The 22874-nt window shown below is 33.3% G+C and overlaps 1 non-coding gene across 1 annotated transcript; it reads right to left on the minus strand.

Annotated features, from left to right (window-relative positions):
* Positions 1-239: 239 nt before the first annotated feature.
* Positions 240-368, minus strand: LOC115295094. Its single transcript, XR_003910317.1, has one exon. It is a non-coding gene; the product is annotated as a small nucleolar RNA SNORA72 (small nucleolar RNA).
* Positions 369-22874: the final 22506 nt, after the last annotated feature.

Genomic DNA, 22874 nt, shown 5'->3' on the forward strand with positions numbered 1-22874 from the left:
AGAAGCATCACTTGCTTCAATCATTATTGAATAACACTAAAAGGAGTGCACTCAACTTTTTTTTCCTAAAAAATAAAACAATAGTTTACAATTCACTCAATGGCAACTAGTAATCCGCAAATTAGCAGTGGTTATCTTCAAAGGTTATTACACAAACTATGCTGTAATTTCCTAAGGATGATCAGATACTTAAAGTCACAGATACTTTCTACATAAATGCATCATATAAATCAGACTTGGTTTATCACAAGCACCGATAAAAGCAGACCTAGGGAAAGAATCAGGTCTGGAAACATGCATCATCTTAATGTAGTGAAGTTTAGCCCACCATGATTATTACAAAATCAGAACAGCAAGAATATTTGCAGTAAGTTTTCCTTCTCCTAATTGATCCAAAAAGAAAACTGTTAGTATTATTACTAACAATACTAATTTTATGATTATAGTATAGGGATAAGTGAAATGAATTACAGCAAGGTTAAAAGGGATAGAAGAGAGAAACTGAACATGCTCTTTTTTATGTTAGTTGCACTACACAGGAAGCAATATAGTGTTAGTTGAAGGGGGATAGGAGTTATTCCAAGGGAAATTGCTAATTTTTTAAGGAAACCTAACTGATACGCAAATACAGCAAATAAAATGGAATCATATAAAACGCTTAGTTAAAATCCAAGAAAGGATAAAGGGGAGGCAGGAAACAAAAGACAATTATGACACAAAGAAAACAGTTACAAAAAGGTAGATATTAAATCCAAAAACATCAAGAATCACTTTAAATATGAATGCTTCACATATGCTAATTAAAGACAAATTGTCAGAGTGAGCTGTCACACCACAAATGATATGGATAAACGTTAAATGCTTATTCCTAAGTGAAAGAAGCTGGTTGAAAAGGGCTACATACTATATGATTCCAATCGTATGCATGACATTATGGGAAAGCTAAGACTCCAGAGACAGTATAATGGTCAATGGCTGGCATAGGATAGGACAAGAGAAGAGTGCTGAACAGGTGAAGCACAGGGAATTTTTTTAAGGTAGTGAAACTGTGCTGTATGAGACCAAGATGGTAGATATATGACTATATATTAATCAAAACCCATTGAAATTTACAGTAGTACTAAGACTGATCCTTAATATATACAGCATTTAAAAAATTGTTTAGGATACCAAGGGTTCCCAGGAGGTAATGCAGACAGTAACAAAAGAATCTAACTCTACTAAAATTGTATAAACAACAACACTTGAGGAGGTGGTAGAAAAGATGCCGACCTAAATAACTTGGACATAGGAAAGCCTATAAAACACAGTGGAAAAAGAAAAAGGACATAAGTCCTGTAGTCTACTTGATAATGTTGTGTCTAGTAGTAATATAGCTCTACAATTCTAATACTCCTATGTATGCACACTGGAAAGGAACAATTAGGTAAGTCAATAACAGATGGTATGAGTCAGGTTTCTTACTGCTGGAGTGGAAATATACAAATAAGCAAGAGGAAAAAGACAGAAAGATTCATGTGGTAACAGAGAGTTGAAGACACCCATATCAACTCATATTTAGCTTAATATGGAAGGAGCTGGTTAGACAGAGAAATATTTATACACATATGTACTATACAGTTACTATACACACATGTATATTCCCTTGCTCTGTCAGCTGAGAGGGCATAGATGTAATGAGTACACCTACTGTCCAAGTCTTGGTTTCAGATACCTTTCATTGTTTGACAAAAGGAACCAGTGATTTTTAAGAAATGACCAATTAGAGCCAATGGCTAATATAGCAAAAACTTTGCAATATCTTACAACGAAAGGAAGAAAAGGTTACAATGATGGGGTATGTCATAGAAAACAGGAGCCAAATAAAGAGTTCTCAATGGCCAAGATGAAAATGTCTGTGCAAATAAATAAATAAATAAATAAATAAATAAAACAGTTTTGACTTATAATCCAAAGTGTGATATAAATATCCATGGGTTCATACTTACATAATAAATGATTACAAAATAAATGAGAGAAAAGATATAAATAACCTCATTCCAAATAGTTGATGTAGATATTCTAAGGAGGAAGAATATATTTCTTCAAATCTTAATGTTTTCATAGTAACTTCTTTCTAAAGACTGTATCACACAGGAAGGGGAAAAAAACTAATTTTATAGTAGAGAAACTCAACAAATAAAACTATATGTGCAAGTTCTTTAAGACTAGTATCAGTAGTGATATATTACGCTAGTAATACACATTCTAATGAAATATAATGAAAATGACACTTTACCTCTGTGATCATCCAACCAAAAATTCATAATCCTAATTTAATCATGAAAATATGATTAAATACCTGGGCAGTACTCTTCAAAACCATCAACTTGATCAAAAACAAGGAAAGATTGAGAAACTGTCACAGCCAAGAGGACTCTAAGAAAATATGATGACTAAAGGTAATGTGGTATCCTGAATGGGATCTTGAACAGAAATAAGACAAAATTAAGGAAATATGAAAAAACTTCAGTAAATAATAATGTATCAATATTGATCTGTTAATTGTAACAAATGTACCAAATTAATATAAGAAGTCAATTATAGGAGAAAATGGCTGCAGAGCATGAGAATTCTATACTATCTTCATAAGTTATTATCAATCTAAAACTATTCTAAAGGATAAAATCTTAATGAGAAAAAAAGGTCAAAATTATGGTATACTTCCATGAATTTCAACGTAAGGAAATACATTTGTCTTTTTAAGGATACAAGATAAATAGGAACTCAATACTGCAACTGTTAAATGATTACTTTTGGTCATCGGAAAGGGTGGGTTTGGGTCTTTGCTCTAATACTGAAAAGGTAAATTATCTTCAATGCTTATAAATATTAGGTGTATGTGACACTAATATAATCACAACACTTATATGAGTGACTCAGAAGAATTATGTACTGAAACCTTGAAAGGAAGAAACAATATTCCAAAACAAGGTTAGAATATTTAATTTGAAGTTATAAACACATCCAAATAGTGGCTCGTACTGTGAATACCAGTTAGTGTATAACATTTTTGCATACGTGTGGGATTGCTTGTATTTGTAGAAATCTGTGGTTGAAAAGCAATGGAAGCCTAGAAATGGAGCACAAAGCATCTGGTTTCAACAGTGTTTCCGGTCTAGTGCTGGGAAGAGGATGATCTGAATAAGAACTAGTATTTCCACAGTGGTAACAGGTAGAGTTGGATTCATGAAGCTATGTTAGGTGAGAGACAATAAAATCAACCTACTTGATTTCTTTTGTTCTATAATATGTTTAATAGTTTAACATTTCACTATATTTAGGATTTCCATGTACATTTATACAAAAATGGAGCATTGACCAGGAAAAAATATTGGCATATCTTCACATTTTTATTCTAAAAATCTCTCCTTTAAAATATATAATTAGATGTCTCATTGGTATTCCTCTATTCTGAGCTCATTTAACCTGCAACATCCTTGGGGTTGATCAACTTATGATGTCCCAGTACTTTTCCAAATAATACTCAACATATCTGCATATATTTTTCTTCCAACTGCAACTTCCTTCTTCAATCACTCAAACTAAACATGTTTTAATTCATTTAGATTGAGATTAAACTATTTATACTGTAAATTTTAACATCAGTATGTTACTCATTAAATTAATATAATATTGGAAGTGGAAATATTAGTATTAGTGTTACTTCATTTATAACAGTCACACCATGTCATGTGACTGATTTTCCAATTTACTCAAGAATATAAACATAAAATAATAAGAGACAAACACAGATTCAAAACTATTTGAGAAAGAAAAATTGGCATGCTGCTTTAGAGACACTTCTCTCATGTATTTTCTAGGCTCTCAGTCCATTGTTTTCTGTTTAAATACAGAGAATGGAGAGTGTTCAGGGGCATTTAGTTTCATGATGACTTTAATGAGAAGGAGGAAGACTGGACAAAAACATTTAAGGCGTGGTTTTCCCAAGGAGTCTAATAGAATAGTGATGACACAGGTTTTGGAGCCAGATGAATGTGAAATGGAACTCCAGAAATCCTTACTGCCTGCCTAAGGAAGTTTTCTACTTTCTCAAGGCCTCTATTTCTTTCTTATTAGATAGGGATAATAGTTCTATCTATGTTTATAATGGTAGACTGTCACACAACTAGTTCTCTGTAACTTTTAATTATCATTGTAATTTATTTTGTTAGTATAATCATTAGGATGATAGTTATTATTTTACTGTGCTACAAATACAAAATCTGGTTCACTGATTTTCACTGATTGGTAGGGGGAGAAACTCTAATAAATATCAAACTAGGATTCTAAATAGTATTATTGTCATCCAATCAGACTGTGACCCAATACACTAATAATAATAATAATAATAATAAATTTAAAAAGTCAATTCCTTGGTTTTCATCTTTGTACATAAGCCAAAAATGTTGTGAAGGATTGTAAATATATATACATATATTTTTTCTTTAAGTATAAAGAATAATTTAAATCATCATGATGAAATGGACATAATATTTCATACAAAAATCCAAAAGGTTTGGACATAAAGATGTACTAACTCTAATAACTACAATGATTAATAATGTTTTCACTGTGTTAAGATGGCTTTTAGTATACTGTATAGAAAGGGGTCAAACAAGAGTTCCAACATATCCACAACCTGTTTGTAGTTCATTTGGTGCCATATGACTAGTTCTGACCTATGGATAATGAATAGAAATGATTTGCTACTTTAAGACTGGAATTTGACATCCTTCCCATCTCTCTCATTTTTATCTGCCTCAATGACACTGGAGACTAAGTTGTCCCCAATGAAGATTGGATTTTCTGGAATCTGGATTTTTCGAGATACTGTTTAGTATACAGTTTATTTATTAAACAGTGCTTTTGGAATCAATAATACCTGCAGAAAGGAGAGGAAGGAAACAGAATTGGGCAGAGGAACAAATTTAAGCTTGATGCTGGCACCTGACTTGCCTTCTCTTGGAGCTAGAAAAATTTAAAAAGAAAGAAAAATAAAAAGAAAAGAAAAGGGCCTCTTTAATACTGAATATCACATCGAAGCAGTCATGCTTTCACACACCTGCTTTAGTCAGTCCTTAGATGCAATGAGTCATTCTCTGAGGAAGATATGGCCAGTGCATCATGTCCACCACATTCCAAAATGCGCAATTATAAGATGGAGAAAAGCTGCCAAAAGCACCATTCAACTGTGACATTAAGATTAAGCCACTGAGTTTTAGGGCTTGTCTACTGCTTTGCTAGTGCTAGTTTTCCTAATACAAGAATATATTAGAATGTATTTATCTTCTATATGATAACTTCTCTATGAATTCTAATATGTACTGTACTGTTTTAAAATCAAGTCAGTTTTATTTAGATCTATACCTGTACAGGCATATTAAGGAAATATTGTTATGGGGAAAAAATAAAACCTGTTAGCATCTAATTTCATCATACTTAAAATACAACATGTACGACTGAAACTTTTCATAGATATGTATTTTGCTGGATTAGGTTTTTCATTGGTTTGTCAAGAGAAGCTTGCTGCTTAAAAAAATCAGTTAAAAAATATATTATCATATAATGACCAATTATTAAAGTATGAGTAGTACTACAGCTTCAAGTTTAAACAATATAAGGTTAAAAGACTAAGAACTTTTATGCATTTTAAGAAGATACAAAATAAATATTGAAATGTAAATCCAATCCAGTCTGGTATTGTTATATGATTTCTAATTTGCAGTAGTCAGATGCTGGTCTCAGAGAGTTAAATGTTAAGCAACAGTACTCTGAGATGATTTTCAGATCAAATGGCCACATAGCCAGGATGTGCACTTTGAATAACATTTCCTCAATGATGAGAAAAGAAATGTTGGGTGCAGTGACTTTTAAACAATGGCCGAATAAGGTTACAATAAAATAAATCAGAGGAGTGAGATGGCTTAATGGCTTTTTAATGAGCCTAATGTTTTCCATTTTAATGAGCCCTCTTACATCAGCTTTAATTATTTTATGAGAATGAGAAATGATTGAGAAATGGCTTGCATTAATTCAATTTTCGGTTCAGTCTTCCCACAAGCCATTGTGGCAGAGTGGCTAATGGGAGTCAACTTGGATAAGTGGAACTTGTATAATAGGACAAGTCTCAGCTAAATTTAGTTAGACACTCGATATGTTAACTGGTGATAAGGTTATATTTCCTCATTTTGCAAAGAGTGCACACCAAATGTCCACAAAGTATTGTAACACTATCGCACAAGCAAAAATTAATTAGGGCGGTTTAAATGAAGTATAATTTGTCCTAATTAACGCAACAAAATTGTAGTAAAAATCTCCTAGCTTTTTATTAGTGACATGTTGAGATTAGAAATGTATAAAAATAACTGATTTTTGAAATAAAAATCTTTGGCATAATCTGTTCTTAAAACATGTTAAGCTTTTGTAATATAAGTATAAGGACATAATTTTCCTACTACCTAAAAGTAACATTAAACAAACTGTTTAGCTATGAACCAAACAGGAAACGTCAGATTTCAAATCTATGTCAAATTGTCACAAGAAATAGGAAATAATAATTTGTATAAGATAAAATTAAAAATGATGCTGTTCTCTGACATAGTAATCAATATATTTTACAATGAGTAATGAAAAACCAACTCTTAAGTAAGGCTAAAAAATCATTAAAAAAAAAAACACAATGCAACACAACACAACAAAAAACTGTGTGGCTCATCAAACTGACAGAAAAATTCAAGAACTAGACTAAAATTGATGAGTAGAAACAAAGTGGTTACACAGCAAATACAACCCATATACAATACATATACAATCCACATCAGTCCATTGAGGACATGCCAAGCAATGTAAGTTTGAACTCTAGCCGTTCTCCAACAGTACCGGTGCTGGGCACTGCTGCCAGAACCACAAATGTGGCCAGCCCAAGGAACTGAATATGCTGTTCTTAGCGCTATTCTCACATCCTGAAAAAATTATCTGCTTTACTATCTCAGTACCAAATCTTTGCCAGATGTAAAATTGGCCAAAATTCATTCTGCAGCCTGTTACCTAGCTGCAAAAGAAATTAAAAAATGAGTATGTTACATTTTAGTCTGCTTCATGGGAGGTGGATTCTCTTCCCACACAAATTCTCAAAGTAGAGACTATCCTATAGGTAGCCAAAGAGGCTTGGATGTTTGGAAAGAAAATTACAACTAACTATAATTATATATAAAATTAAAGAGAGATTAAAAAAACAGTAAAGATTAATAGTTAATGATTTTAAGAAGCAAGCCAGCAGCAGTTCTAGTTCATTCTAGGGAAATGCAACTTTATCAGTTCAGTTCAAATGTACCAGAACCTCTTTGTGATAGGTTCCATATTTAGATCTCCATAGGAATATACAGTGGAAGAAAAGAGAAAAGGGCTAAGGAACTAACATTTTCTAAAGTCACCAAGGTGATAAATATTTAGCTAATCTTTTGCAACAGGAGCTGGCCTTCAAGGATTTAATGATCTTGTAGGGAGAAAAGAGAAGTAAGTTAATAAAGAATAAACTATATATGTAATATGTTCTAAACTCTCCTAAACATTAAAAAAAGAAAAGAAGAAAGAAAAGAAAAAGAGGAAAGACTGTATCCAAGGCATAGGATATTTATCTGGGGACACATTAGAAAAGTTTCCTCTGGCCAATGATAAAATGTGACAGAAAATAAAGATATTAATATTTTCTTTTTTCCAAATGTTCCTATGTATTCATACCTATCTTTGTATATGTACAACAGTGCTTATCCTAGCCTAGTAGGTCCTTGAACAACACAGGTTTGAATTGTATGGGTACATTCTTATGCAAATGTTTTATAATACAGTACTGTAAAATGTATTTTCTCTTTCTTCTAATTTTCTTAATAACAATTTATTTTCTCTAACTTACTATAGTTTTAAAAATACAGTATAAATACATAGGACACACATATTATGTGCTAATTGACTGTTATTGGTAAGGTTTCAGGTTAACAGTAGGTTATTAGTGGTTAAGTTTTGGGGGAGTTAAAAGTTATATGCAGAGTTTGACTGAGTCGGGGGTCAGTACCCCTCATCCCTGTATTGTTCAAGAGTTAGTTGTACATGGAATTGCAGCAACATAAGACAAGGGAGGAAAAGGGAAGGAAAAAAAAAAGTAAGGAAGGAAAGAATTCCAACAACATATTGAAGACAGAATATCTAAATATATCACTAATTAAGGACACTGCAAGAGACAAAAGAAGACAGTAGAGAATATACCACACTGGAATTAAAGTGGTTGTTCTCCAGGTGGAGAACACACCACCCCAGAATTTACCAGATGAAACATTCCCTTCCATTCATCTAAAAAACATTCCTGAATTTTATTATTTTTGATAGTGATTTCCTAAGGCAGATTACAAAATCTGCCTCTTGTAACATCAAAGAAATTGACCACAAAGTATTGTATGTTACTACTTTTCCTCTAACCTTCCAAGAGTTCCTTTCTATATTCAATCTTATATATCCACTTGTGTTTTTAATCCCATTCCTTCCTGTTTTCCTTAGGATTTATGATTCTGTGCCCTTTTCCATTACTTCCTCCTTTTTGTCTATAAACAAATTTAGGTGTTCACATTCTCCACTCACCTTCCACACTTCACTGCCTCCAGTTGATACAAAATCTTTCTCCTGTCCAAGACATTTAAAACTCTTGAAAAAGTCATTTTAACTGCTGCTCTTCCTGTTTTCTCCACAGTTCTTGAAATCTGACTTCTGCTACTAAAAGATTTTTCAAGTATTTTCATTAAATCCCCTGAAAAGCTCCCAAATACCAATTTAGTAGCAATTGTTTAATATTCCTCTGATTGGCGTTAGTGCTAACTTTTGGAATTGTCAATCACTTCCTTCTTCCTAAAATCTCTAGCTGCTTGGTTACTGTGACGCTGAACTGTTGTGGATTTCCTCATACAGACCTCTCTCTTTTATTTCTTCCCTGGCTCCTCTTCAGCTCCCCTTTGTGTCCAACATGACCTTTTAAAATTTTGTACTCCCATGATTTTGCATTCCACATTATGCTCCTAACTCAAGAGTCTCTTCCTGAATAACCCTTCTATGATTCCATATGTTCAACTATATCCTTTATGCTGATAATGCCTTACTTACTAGCTTTAGTCCCAACCTTTCCCCTCAAACTTCTTACAGATATTCATAACTGTTGCACATCTGTTTCTGACGGTTACAGAGATAGCTCAATAGAAAAGATAGAACTCCCCATCTCCCTGCTATGTCTTCCCTCCTCATGTATGCAGTGTCACCAATGAATAACCCATCACGAGTGATTTCTCTTTGTCCCCACATTCAATTCAGTCACTAGGTCCTACTGAGTTATCTATTCTCCATCCCCACTATCTTCGTTTTAATTCACTCCCTTATTACTTGTCACTTGTTCTACAAAAAGACTTATAAAAGTAACATCATGGAGTTTCATATACAGTTAAGCCTATAAGTATGTACAGAAAATAGAACATATGGAACATACTAGTGTAAAATATAGATTGTTTTGTTGTGTAAAGGTTGTTTTAAATAAGCTTAACTTTTATAAATTTCTGAGCTTACATTCATATATTTAAAAATACTAGCATTTATTTTAAAAATCTGCTCATGTTACTAAGAAGGCTTTCAAATAGCATTGTGAAAATTGAGATTAACGAACATTGGTGTTCTGAAATATTTTAATATGTTTTCCCCAAAACTGTCAGGATTAAATATGCTTGAGAAATGTTCAGTTAAATAAATTAGAGATGTATCTACTACAGGACTTATCAAAGCTTTTATTATGTTAACATGTGCCAAGAATTTTAAAAGAAATGTATCATCCTTAGTATTCCTTGAGCATTTTTGACTATACAGCCCCTTTATTTTGTGGGGCTATTAGCATACTTAAAATAATCTTAATAACATTATTTGAAAATACAATTCTAAAGTATTTACAGAAACAATAAACTATGGTTAGGTATAAATAATGTGATATTTTTAACTGACATGAAACAAAACTGTTTTCATATTATTAGTTAATTTGCTGAAAATTACTTTCTAGTCATTTCTAAATATATTGATTTATAAAAAGCAAATTAAGACACTTGGAGTACGGAGAAAAGATGAGTTTGAAATCATTTTGCATGTTAAGTGTGATTCCCAATGGAGTCTATTTAAATCCTTATGAGATACTCATCCTTAATATCACTAAGAAATACAGGATTAGGCTGGAATAAATTAGTGAGGTGATTAATTAAGCTAGAAATATTTATTGATATTAAAAAGTGATATCTCAGGAATTATAAAAAAAAAACCATCTTTTCAAACTCATGCTTAGTCTGGACTAAATTTAATGCTGACCTACAGCTCCAGTGTATAATGTAGACACTATGTTAGCAGAAGAATGTGATGGATTTTAGAGGAACACAAGTGTGGACTTCTGAATTCATGTTTAATCTTACTTCATCTTGAATCTCACAGAAACAAAATGATTATCTGGAACCTCTATGAATCTTGGAATGTAATAGAAAATGCTCACGTAATTGAATCTGGTTTGCATAATGTTGCAGCACACATGTATACATTCATGCATACTAAGTGATATTCTGAATATGTTTTTCCATCATTTTTATGGAGAAGGAGAATAGTTATCTATATGACTATCCATATATTATTTCTCTGTACTCAGACCTTTCATTTTAAGGATGAAGAACTACTTTTTTCTTTTGGGATAAAAGTTCATCTCAAAATCACGTGTCAAAAAGTGCAGTATTAGGGAGACTCCAGGGAGAAAATTCATTAAAAATCACCCAAGTTGACTATCTACTAAACCGAAGAGCCCTAGTGGGAAGAAGGCTGTGGAGATCACTCCTAATGACTAGAAAGAAGGGAAGTAGGGAGATCCATTGTGGCCCTCAGATGAATTCATAGCTATGCCCTAGAAGAGCAAATTAGAGGCCTGTTCACCCTAGCTAAATAAGTAGAAACTGACAAGAGAAAATTGACCACAGAGCAGTCAATTAAGTGAGTATATTTTCCTCTCCTTCCTCACCTTACCAGCACATTGCCATAGGGAGGACTTGGAGAGAGAGGAGGCAAGTTTCAGAGACAAAAGACATGCCTCCCTCTCTCCCTGCCTTGTAAGACTCCAGCGGTTGGCAGGCCCCCAGCTCAGGTCCACGCAGGCAGAAGGTGACATTTAAGATGAAAGAAAAGTTTTACAATTATTAAAGTGGACTTTAATCAGAGTGACTGAAAATTATTTGCCAGAGGTGTGAATAAAAGCATTTTGACAGACTATAGTTGAAAGAAGTGATTGTAGAAAAACAAACTCCCTGTTTACAACCCCAATGAGTTGAGACTAGTCAATAAACTAGTTTTATGTGATTTTCATATTACATGGTCCCTAAACACAAGTCATTTCCTTCTGGGGCTTAACCAGAGAAAGAACAATCTGTTGCATCCCTTGGACAAAAACTGGCAGTGTCAGACTTGCTGAGAGAAAATATGCCTATCTTCAACATAGATTCTCCTAAGGAATTTTCACGAGCAATTTTGATCATCAATTTTTTTTCTGCATGCTTTACTATACAAGCCATTTGTAAAATTCAACTTCTCTATGTAGTACAACACAGATGCCCAGCAAGTGGGCTGCTTTCATCATTGTTTTATTCATGAGGACACAGGCTTTCTAACCTAGAATTTCAGGCTATTGTAGATCACCAATATTCAAAATCTGCCTGAAGCTGAAGAGTTTCTCAAATGTGGGACTTTCAGTATTTAAATTAGGAAAGTCCTGGACAAATCCAAAAGAACTGGTCACCCATCTAGTTCTACTTATTCTTTAAGGAGTAACCAAAGTGTCATTTCTTCCATCTTTTCTATGTTTCAGAGTGTAGAAACATTTAGCAGCTGTATTATTAGGAGAATTATTATTTTATTTTTGAGAGAGAGAGAGAGGAGAAAGAAAGGCAGAGAGAGGGGAAGACACAGAATCTGAGCTGTCTGCACAGAGCCCGATGTGGGGCTCAAACTCGTAAGCTGCAGATCATGACAGGTGCCTAAGTCAGACACACAGCTGACTGATCCACCTAGGCGTCCCACAGCCTTATGTATTATTAAAAGTAGAAAAAGGGATGCTTGGGTGGCTCAGTCAGTTAACTGTCACTTCATCTTAAGTCATGATCTTATTGTTAGTGACCCCAAGCCTCACGTTGGGCTCCCTTCACACTGTCAGCACAGAGCCTGCTTCAGATCCTGTCCCATTCTTTCTCTGACCCTCCCCTGTGTGTGGATACTCTTTCTCTCTCTCTCTCTCTCTCTCTCTCTCTCTCTCTCAAAAATAAATAAAAAATTGTTAAAGTATAAAAAAATTAACAGCTTAATTTTTCCTATTCTTATGTGCATTGGTTTCTTATTGCTAATTAACACAAGTTTATTGCCTTAAAACAACACAGATTTGTTACATTACTATTCTAAAGTCAGAAGTCCAAAATGTATCTCCCTAGGCTAAAATCAAAGTGTTGCCAAGACTGTTGTTCCTCCTGCATGTTCTAGAAGAGAATCCATTTCTTTGGCTTTTCTAGCATCCAGGAACTGCTGCATTCCCTGGCTAATGGCTCCACCTGCCTCTAACTTCTGCTTCCATCATCACAACTTCTCTGACTCTGTCTCTCTTCTCTTCACTTTACAAGGACACTTTTGATGACACTGGGCCAACCTCAATAACCCAGGATAATCTCTCTCATCAAGATCCTCATTTAATTACATCTGTAAAATCTCACTTAACATGTACAACATGTATTTTCAGGTTCCAAAATTATGACATCTTTGGGGGCCATTATTCCCCTATAAAATTAAGCATTAAGGAATGCTTTTCAATGATTAATTTAATGCACACACAAAAAATTGAAGCCATACTCGTCTCCCAACAACCAAAAATGTCTACAGAACTATATGAGTTTACCACACTACAAAACAGTTCATTTGCTATAACTTTTTAGATCAATTCAATTTGACCTATCTATTGTCATGTATTGTTACTTTTTGATAGATGTCTATTCTTTCACGTTATAATGAGTCAGAGAATATACTCTCCTTGATCCTCAAGATTTCAAAAGAATCAAGTTTATACCACCTTAGCATTTTACTTGCTTGAGACATAGAACTTCTATAAAATTTCCCCACAAAATGCTCACCGCTGGAACCAGCTTAAAACCAGGGCATCTAGGTGGCTCAGTTCATTAAGCCTCGGACTTTTGGTTTTGGCTTAGGTCATGATCTCATGGTTCATGATGCCTTGTGTCAGTCTCTGTCCTGACAGTGTGAAGCCTGTATGGGATTCTTCTCTCCCTTTCATTCATTCATTTATTCACTAAGTAAATATTTACTGATCGCTTACTATATATTCGATGCCTCAAACAAAGAAAAAAAATCCTCTGAAGGTAGAACTGAGTAATGATTAGAGCACAGGCTTTGAAAATAGGTTTGTATTCAAATTCCTGATTAATTGAGAAAGTAAACCCATACCTTCAGTCTGACCCTCCTAATTCATACAACCGACATGAGGTCTCAATTAGCTAATACACGGAGAAAAATTTAGCCCAGGGCATAAGATATCACTTAATTCTCTACAGAAACTAACCCAGTACTAAGCAAATAATTCATAAACCAAAGTCCTTATTGTTTTATTAAAGTATATCATATTGTCATTATATCTTCCATAAAGGATCCTACTGCAACTAGTTTTTTATACATATTTTAATATAAATCTCTCAGCAATTTATTAATTACTGAAAGTAAAATATAATCAGGCTTATTAGAAATATGACTTATTACATTTTAATGTCATAAAATATCTCAATATTTTATTTCATTAATAAAGTCTGGGTATAGATTTCAAGCATCTTTGTTGAATTTGCAGAAGCAGCCATATTCAGCAGTTATAAGAGAATCTATGAATTAGTCAGAATTTTCTTATCTCCAAAATAAAGCAAAGCTTACTTGTTCTGGAGTTTTAGAGTCAGGGAGAAAACTAAGATGTATCTCATAAATTTAGATTTTAAAAGTGAACACTTGTTTAAGTATGAAAAATAGATCCCTACAACAGGCAAACCCTAAGCTCCAAAAACATTATAACAGAAAACCTGGCTAAAGGAACCAGAAGTGTGGGCCTAATATAGCCATGGAGAAGGTGATATAAGACCATCCTATGGGAGGCAATGAACAAAAACTTGGATAGAATCAGGGGAAGAGGTGATGAAGAATGACTTATGATATGCTTTGTGTTTCTACTGGTTAATTGGCTTGATTGTGTTTTAGTATGTGATTCTAAGGCTCAGGGTTTGAAAATATCATCAGAATGACAGAATTTATGATTCTCTTTTTGTTCCCAGTCGAGTCAACATATATAATATCTCACAAAGGTACATACCTACATGCTTGGCTTGGTCTTCTGGCTAGCATTGCTGCTTGGGGGAAATGGTGTTCTGGAAGTTGAAAAAAGTGCAAAGATTCCTGGTGCCAGGTTTGAGCACTTTGCTACATCCAACAAGAAGAGAAATACCCACACAGTCAACAGATTTATTAGATAATTTTAGATAATTTTGCAATTTGATGTTTGTTATTAAAAGACACAACAACCAATAAGACTCTTCAGAATAGTTTTACTTTATTCTATAAACTGGACAGAAGATATGAATTCTGTAAAATCATTCCTGATACTATTTTAAGCTAAACTGGCATTTTTTTTGAGGAATCTGGTCAGTCTAATAATCATCAAATCAAGTTACATAAAATAATTTAAGACCTCTATATATAGAATGCACATTGCTGAGTGACAACTACCAGAATGAAATATATATTGTAAAGGATATATAACAGGTTTAATTCCAAGATATAAGATGTGTTAAGTCAGTAAGAAACACAAAAATGGAAGAGGTGAGGAAGAGGAGGCTGCAGATGGCCATGTTCTAAAGACATCCAGTTGGCATTCAATGAAATGGAGCGGAGTGTCTGACCAAATCTGATTAGACAGGCACTTGGCCTATCTCTGGGCAATGAAACTCTCTCTTAATATTAGTAATGTCATCATGGAGAAAGCCATATTTTAACAAAATAAACTAATTTGACCTAAGATGATATTACAAGGGTATGGATTAGGGCTGAAAATAAAATAATCCAAAAGCTTTTTGAAAACTGAAGCCTTCGGGGTGCCTGGGTAGCTCAGTCGGTTGAGTGTCCAGCTTCAGCTCAAGTCATGATCTCACGGTTCGTGGGTTCAAGCCCCGCATTGGGCTCAGAGCCTAGAGCCTGCTTCAGATTGTGTGTCTCCCTCTCTCTCTGACCCTCCCCTGCTCACACTGTCTCTCTCTGTCTCTCAAAAAGAAATAAAAAGCTTTAAAAAATGAAAAAAAGAAAACTGAAGCCTTCTTCTTTTTCTAACTGATGTTATAATCTGCCTAAATGTTTATAAACCCATTTACTTCACATGTAGGTTGTATGGCACCATAAGAAGAAACTCTAGAGTTAAGAAGTGGTGGGATTAATATTCTAGGAATGGTGACTTCTGTGATATAGAATTCCTTAACAAACACTCTGGACATTATTTTGTTTACCTTTCCTGCCTAATGATGTCATTGAGAAATGTCAAGCCCCCATCCTCAAAACAGAAATTAGAACCAATGCTTAACACATTGAAGTGAAATGATCATTCTTGAAATACCCAGCAAGGGCAGTGTCTTAATAGTCCATTTCTTCCAAATGTTCCAGTGTTGATATTTTACCTGATCCCATAAATCTGCAATAAAGGGATATACCTAGAGTTAAACAAGAATATGCAACTATTTGTACTCTCCTAATGTGGCTTGCCATTATCTTCCGGTTGACACTGTATCAGGGATCCTCATAATAAAGAGCAAATAGTAACTACTTCAATTCTAAACTTAAATATGAACAATCAATTTCTTTTAGAAAGGGAAATTTTTATAGTAATTTGTTTTGTTTTTTTTTTTGCCTTATCCTTGCTCAAATAAAGTTTTCATGTGAAGTTTATAGAGGATCTTTTGTGGCAGTAGTCAGGTATTACAACTACATAATCCTCTCTGTAATGGTACATACATATGGGTACAATGACAAGTGCTCAGAGAGACTCAGTTAATGGTTTGTGCCCTTAAAAAATTTGTGAAACATAATCACTCTATTCATCATTTGCAAAAAGGAAATTTTTATCTTCTATAATAGGAAATTAGGTGGCTAAAGGCTAGAAATACAAATCCATCTTCCACTAATAAGGTATTAAGAAGTACAAGCAAACAGTATACTAGCATCTTCTAAACTAGAGACACAAAGAAGTGGTAAGCCACATGAAATATTCACCATCAGGAGTTTGGAGGTAGGCAGATTCACAACAACAGCACACAAGCTTTGTCAGGAATTGTTGAGAGATTGAAAGCATACTTAAAGGATTTATTAAAGCAATACAGGCAACCTCAACTCCAGTTACCATGATTGCAGGGATTTTTATGGCCATGTATTTAATCTTCCTGTGCTGTAACAGATAAGTTATGCTTTCAGCTGATTTGTGTACAAAGAGTTTTCTCAATCTTTTCTGGTACTATATAGTACTGAGGTATCATTTTTTGACTTGCTAGGCGAAGCATTAATAGGACTGTCAGCAGTAAGATAGAATAGGCAATAAATATAAAGGTTTAATGTTACAATGATTTATGCTGTAGGGAATATTGGCTTAGACTATAAGGTATGATTATCTTTTATAACAAGAAATTATGAGAGAAATAGAATGTTGGCACAAGAACTCTATAATGCTTTCTTACCGGCGAGATCTTTTTACATGAATGTGTTGAAGGTAAAATCTCAATTTGCTGAACAGTAAAGATGATTTAAATAGATGCTCAATAAAATATTGCTCTTCTCAGAGAGGACTTTCTTAAAGATTGACACTGGTCTTTTAATATTTGACCATTTCATTCAGTTATAGTATTTCATTGGAAAAATAACTTATTTGGTGAATATTTATGAATGGATTAAAAAAGCAGAAAATTCTTACAGTAAGGGGAACCAGAATAAAATACCATTACACCATTCACCCCTTATAAACACCAGATGATAATAGGTTTATTTATAAAATAATGTCAGTTCCTCACATTCTAGGAATGCTACCACTTTTGCACACTGTATTAATTATCTTTTGCTATGAAACAAATTATCCCAAAATTTTGTGGCTTTATACAGCAAACATTTCTAATCTCACAGTTTCTATATGTCAGAATCCACGTACAGCTTAGTCAGGTGTCTCTGACTCAACACTTCCCATTGAGAGGCTGCAGTCAAGCTGCAGGTCGTGCCTTTGCGCTTTCGCGAAGGCTCAAGAGGCCTGTACTTTTGGGACTGCTCCACAGGGCTCCTTACAACACAGCCGTTTTCCTTGCTAGTGTAAGACATCTGACAGAGAAGGAGAGATGCAGAAGGATACACAGAGAAGGAAAGCACCCAAGGGTTTATACAACCTGATCTTGAAAGTGACATCCCATAACTTCACTAGTAGTCTATTAATCAGAGAAGAGTCACTAAGTACAATCTACACATAGGGGAAGGGGTGACATTAGGGTTTCAAGGAGATAGGCAACATTTGAGGCAACTCTAGAGTTTGCCTACTGTACTGAAATTCTTCATTCTACCTCTTCATTTACCCTCAATGTATTCAAGTTATTGAGCTTGTAATACATGGACTATGAAGTCTTCTAAGAGTCTGCCTTACCCAACTATTCATTCAAAATTATTTGAAAGAGTACAAAAAAGCCTATATTGGAAAGAATCCTTTAGATTTGAGCCTAATGTTTTTGAAACATTTTTAATGTGCATTAGGTATATATGAATAAATTGTTCTGGATTTTCAATTAGTTATAATGCCAAACATATGGATCCACTGATCCCATAAACGGTTAGACTTGCAATCACCTGATCCCACTTGGGGTTTGAAAATATAAAACCACAGTTATACTTTAGATATGACATTCAAAACTATAATTGCATTAGAGGGATAGAGGTTCATATACGAAGTCCTAAAGTTTAATTTTTAGGTAAATACTCCAAAAGGTATGTAATACAAGTGGAGGGCAACAGCTGGTGTTTATGGCTGCAAGTACTCAAAAAATGTGGTATCCTTCCTCTTCTGGAAGGGCTGTATGACAAAGGAGAGTTATCACTTCTAATACAACAGTAAACAAAGTTAGATGAAAACTTTAAGGTAGGAAAACCAGTCCTGAGTTTTGTCCCTCAAATTTTCATACAAATATCCCTGAATAACAGAAATCTCTAACTAGGAAGCATTTCTTGTTTGTATATGTATCTATTTCATTCTTCTTTGGGCTATCACTAACATATACATCAACAATTAACACTAACTGTATCATATTAATTTAAGGAACTGGATGGTAAGCTAATAACTTTCTTTGTTTTTAGATAACTAATGTAAAGGATATTGTGTTTTTCTAGTCAATTTTTCTACTATAGCTCCCTTCAGTGCAATGTGGAGACAGATAAGAATGCAGAATCCTTTCTGTTACAAATAAACAAAATACTACACAGTTACAATTTTCACTACAGAGAACCTCTATTTGCCTTAACTTGCTATGAATTTAGTGTATTTTTCTGAATTCATACACACACAGATAGATATATAGATATAGATATTTCTAACAGCCTAGGCCTAAACCATTATTAGCTCTAAAATGGTAAAACTGCACTGAAAAACAAATGATACAGGTTTTGTGTTTACATCTTTTTAGGTAACTGAACTTTCCCATCTTGTACTTGAAGCCATATGTTGATAAGTTTTACATCAAAACAGAAATCCTATACCTAGAAGAGAAACAACCACATAAAAACACGTTTTCATGCTAAATGAATAATAAATTATAGGTTATGTGTTTCTTTAATTTTAGAAGATGCATAATTTAGAATGATAAATAATTAACATATCAAAGCATTCTAATTTAACTGATGCACAAGAACAGCTACGACATGAAGTATCCTGTTTGTGTTTAAAATACATCTTCATAGTAGAGAAATATAGCAGCTTTTTATAACTAACAATTATGCCTTCCAAAGGGTAATTTCAGTTTATCACTTTAAAATATTAGAAAATGTCAAAAAGCTCCATTTCTTATATGCAATGTGTAAGTACACAGTGGTGGAAGGCCGAAAGAAAAGCATAATTAGCACTATGTTATTAAAATCCAACATCTAATGTGGCCTACTTTGCTGAAGTATGATTTCTGAACAGCATTTTCATTTTCATTTGTACACATGTTCCTCCTCCACTCTAATTCTGTAAACATGAAACAAAAAAAAATCCTTGCTTTGTAGTCAACAACTTTAGTAGACATTAAAACAGTGCTCAATAAATATGGTGTGGACTCAGAACAATCTATGTGCTTATATTTAAACTGGTGACAATCTAAAGAAATCTTTCTGGTTCTTTTATTTCTTTATGTGCTTTTTACCCAGGGTTGAAGTTCAACTTGTTAGAAACCAACCAGGCCCTTGCACCACTTAGTTTCCAGGTACAAATTAACACTGATGTACTTTGTATTCTTGAAAACAAACAAACAAAAAAACCTCCATAGTGTTCTGAAATATAAATTGCTGTCATTATCATTTCATATATTTTTGTTTGTTAGTTTTTTAAATTAAAACAACCATTATGAAATAGTTTCTTTTACTTCCGCTGAAACACTAAATGGTCTTCAAACAAAAAATAAGAATGGTAAATGATAATTAGTTAATTTTAAGGAAACCTCATTGGATACAACCACATACATCATAGTGTGAATAAGAATCAGAAGCAGAATAAGACAGAAATCAACAGATACCCTATATGTGTAAACACACTATCTTTTGAGTGTAACAAGAAATTGGAGGGCTGCTTTTCCTAGAACATTTGTCACATCAGCAAAAATACAAGACTGTCTAGAAATGTATCAGGAGCTAGCTCCCAATAAGCATATCAGGTCTTGTTATAAGTACATGTTGGTTTAGAAAGGAAGCATCAGGAATACAGACTAGACCTAGGATGTGAAATTTAATTTACTGCCAAACAACATCTAGAAAGAATGCCACTAAAAGTCAAGGAATTTCAAAATAAACTCTACTTTTAAAATAAAGACATTACTCCTTTTCACATTTTAATGCCCTTTTAAGTTCAGGAATCTTAATGAAGTAGAAGAAAACTAGGTAAGGTAAACACTTTCAACATATTCATGCAGAATGAGTCAAACCTAAAATTGTCATTCTTCCCTTTCAGAAAGTCAACTAGGCATTCAGGGACAACTAGGGCAACAGAGACCTGCATTTTTAATAATAAATTAGAACTAGAAATCAATAACAATTTTCAGCAACTTAAAAAAATAAATTAAACCACTTTACATCACTTAAGTAAAAATAATAATAATAAAGCTTGAAATTATAGACAGCTCTAAGAAGATAAAATTTTGATAACACTGTATGCTGAAACTTATGAAATGTGGTCAGAGTTTTGGTGGATTAATAATTACAAATCAATCAATGTGAAATGTCACATCAACATGAAAAAGGATAAAAACAATATGATCATTTCAATAGATGCAAGAAAATCATCAGACAGAATGAAACATCCATTCACGATAAACCCCTCTGCAAAGTAGGCCTAAGGTCTCATATGAAAATATAGTAAAGGTCCCATAGGAAAAACTCACAGCCAACATTATACTCAATACTGAAAAGCTGAGAATTTTGCCCCTAAGGTCAAGAACAAGACAAAGATGTATCCTCTCAATAATTTTACTCAAAATAGTAGTAGAAGTCCTAGCTACAGCAATTAGACAATATAACATCCAAATTGGTAAGGAAGAAGTGAAACTCTCACTATTTGCAAATGACATGATACCATATATAGAAAACACCAAAGATACCACCAAGAAAACTATTAGAACTAATAAATGAAATCAGTAAAGTTATAGGATACAAAGTCAATGTACAAAAATCTGTTGCATTTCAAGGCACTAATAATAAAGTAGCAGAAATTAAAATTAAAAAAAATCTTATATGCACCAAAAACAATAAAATATCTAGGAATAAACTTAACCAAAGAGGTGAGAGACCTGTACTCTGAATACTATAAAACACTGATAAAAAGAAATTCAAGACAGTACAAAGATATGGGAAGACATTCCATGCTCATGGAATGGAAGAACAAATATTGTTAAAATGCTTCTACTACCCAAAGCAGTCTAGAGATTTAATACAATGCCTCTCAAAATACCAATAGTATATTTCACAGAACTAGAACAAGCAATCCTAATATTTGTATAGAACAACAAAAGGCCTTGAATAGCCAAAGCAATACTGAAAAAAGCATATATAAACTGGAAATATCACAATTCCAGATTCCAAGTTATATCACAAAGCAGTAGTAATTAAAGCAATATAATATTGGCATAAAAATAGAAACAATGATCAATGGAATAGAACAGAAAGCCCAGAAATAAATGCACAGTTACATAGTCAATTTTTGACAAAGGAGGAATGAATATATAATGGGAAAAGAGTTTCTTCATCAAGTGGTGTTGGAAAAACTGGACACCCTCACACAACAGAATCAAACAGGACCACTCTATTTCACCATACACAAAAATATTATCTTCAAGGAGTTTTATACTTTTGTATTTTACATTTAACTCTATGATGCATACTAGGTAAACTTTTTTAAAGGATATAAAATATGTGTATAAATTTATTTATTTGCATGTGGATGTCCAATTAGTTGTTCAAACACCATTTGTTGAACAAACTATTTTTCTCCATTGTATTGCCTTTACTCCTTTGATGAAGTTCATTTGACTATATTTGCACTGGTCTATTTTGGGCTCTCTACTCTGTTCAACTGATCTATTTGTCTATTTCTTCACCAACACTACACTATCTAATTACTCCAGCTTTAGAGTAAGTCTTAAAGACAAATATGCCACTCCTCCAAATTTGTTATTCTTCAATATTTTCTGGGCTATTCTGGCGCTTTTGCATCTCCACATAAACTGTGGAGGTCAGTTTGTTGATATTCATAAAATAACTTTCTGGGACTACAGTGAATCTATAAATAAATCCTGTTAAGAAAAAAATGATATTTGACAATACTGAGTTTTCCTATATATGAACACAAAATAACTCTCCATTTATTTAATTGGCCTTTGATTTATTTTATCAAATTTGTGTAGTTTTGCTCTTATATATCTTGTGCATTTTTAATTTATACCTAAGTGTTTTATTTTTGGTGGGGGAATGTAATATAAAGTGCATTGCATTTTTTATTTCAAATTCCATTTGTTCACTGATGGTGTACATGGGGAGCAACTAACTTTCTGACATTAACTTTGTATTCTAACCCTTTCTCTAACTGTTTATTAGTTCCAGGATTTTTTTTAACCAAAAACTTTCATATTTTCTATATACACAATTAGATCATCTACAAAGACAGTTTTATTTCTCCTTTGCCAAGCTGTATTGCTTTTATTTCCTTTTCTTGTCTTACTGCATTAACTAGGACTTCCAGTATGACACTGAAATGGAGTTATGAGAGAAGACATTCTCTCATAAGAAGGGAAGGGAAGAATGCAAGTGGAAAATGGAAAGTAACTAAATGAACTTTCCTTTCAAGAGCTATGATTTATTTTCATATATTAAAAAAATCAATAAGTAATATTTAAACCCTTATTTATGGAGGCTATAGAGGCAAAGAATTCTAGAGCAAGAAGTGC

Source organism: Suricata suricatta, chromosome 6 (assembly GCF_006229205.1).
Source record: "Suricata suricatta isolate VVHF042 chromosome 6, meerkat_22Aug2017_6uvM2_HiC, whole genome shotgun sequence".
Taxonomy (NCBI): domain Eukaryota; kingdom Metazoa; phylum Chordata; class Mammalia; order Carnivora; family Herpestidae; genus Suricata; species Suricata suricatta.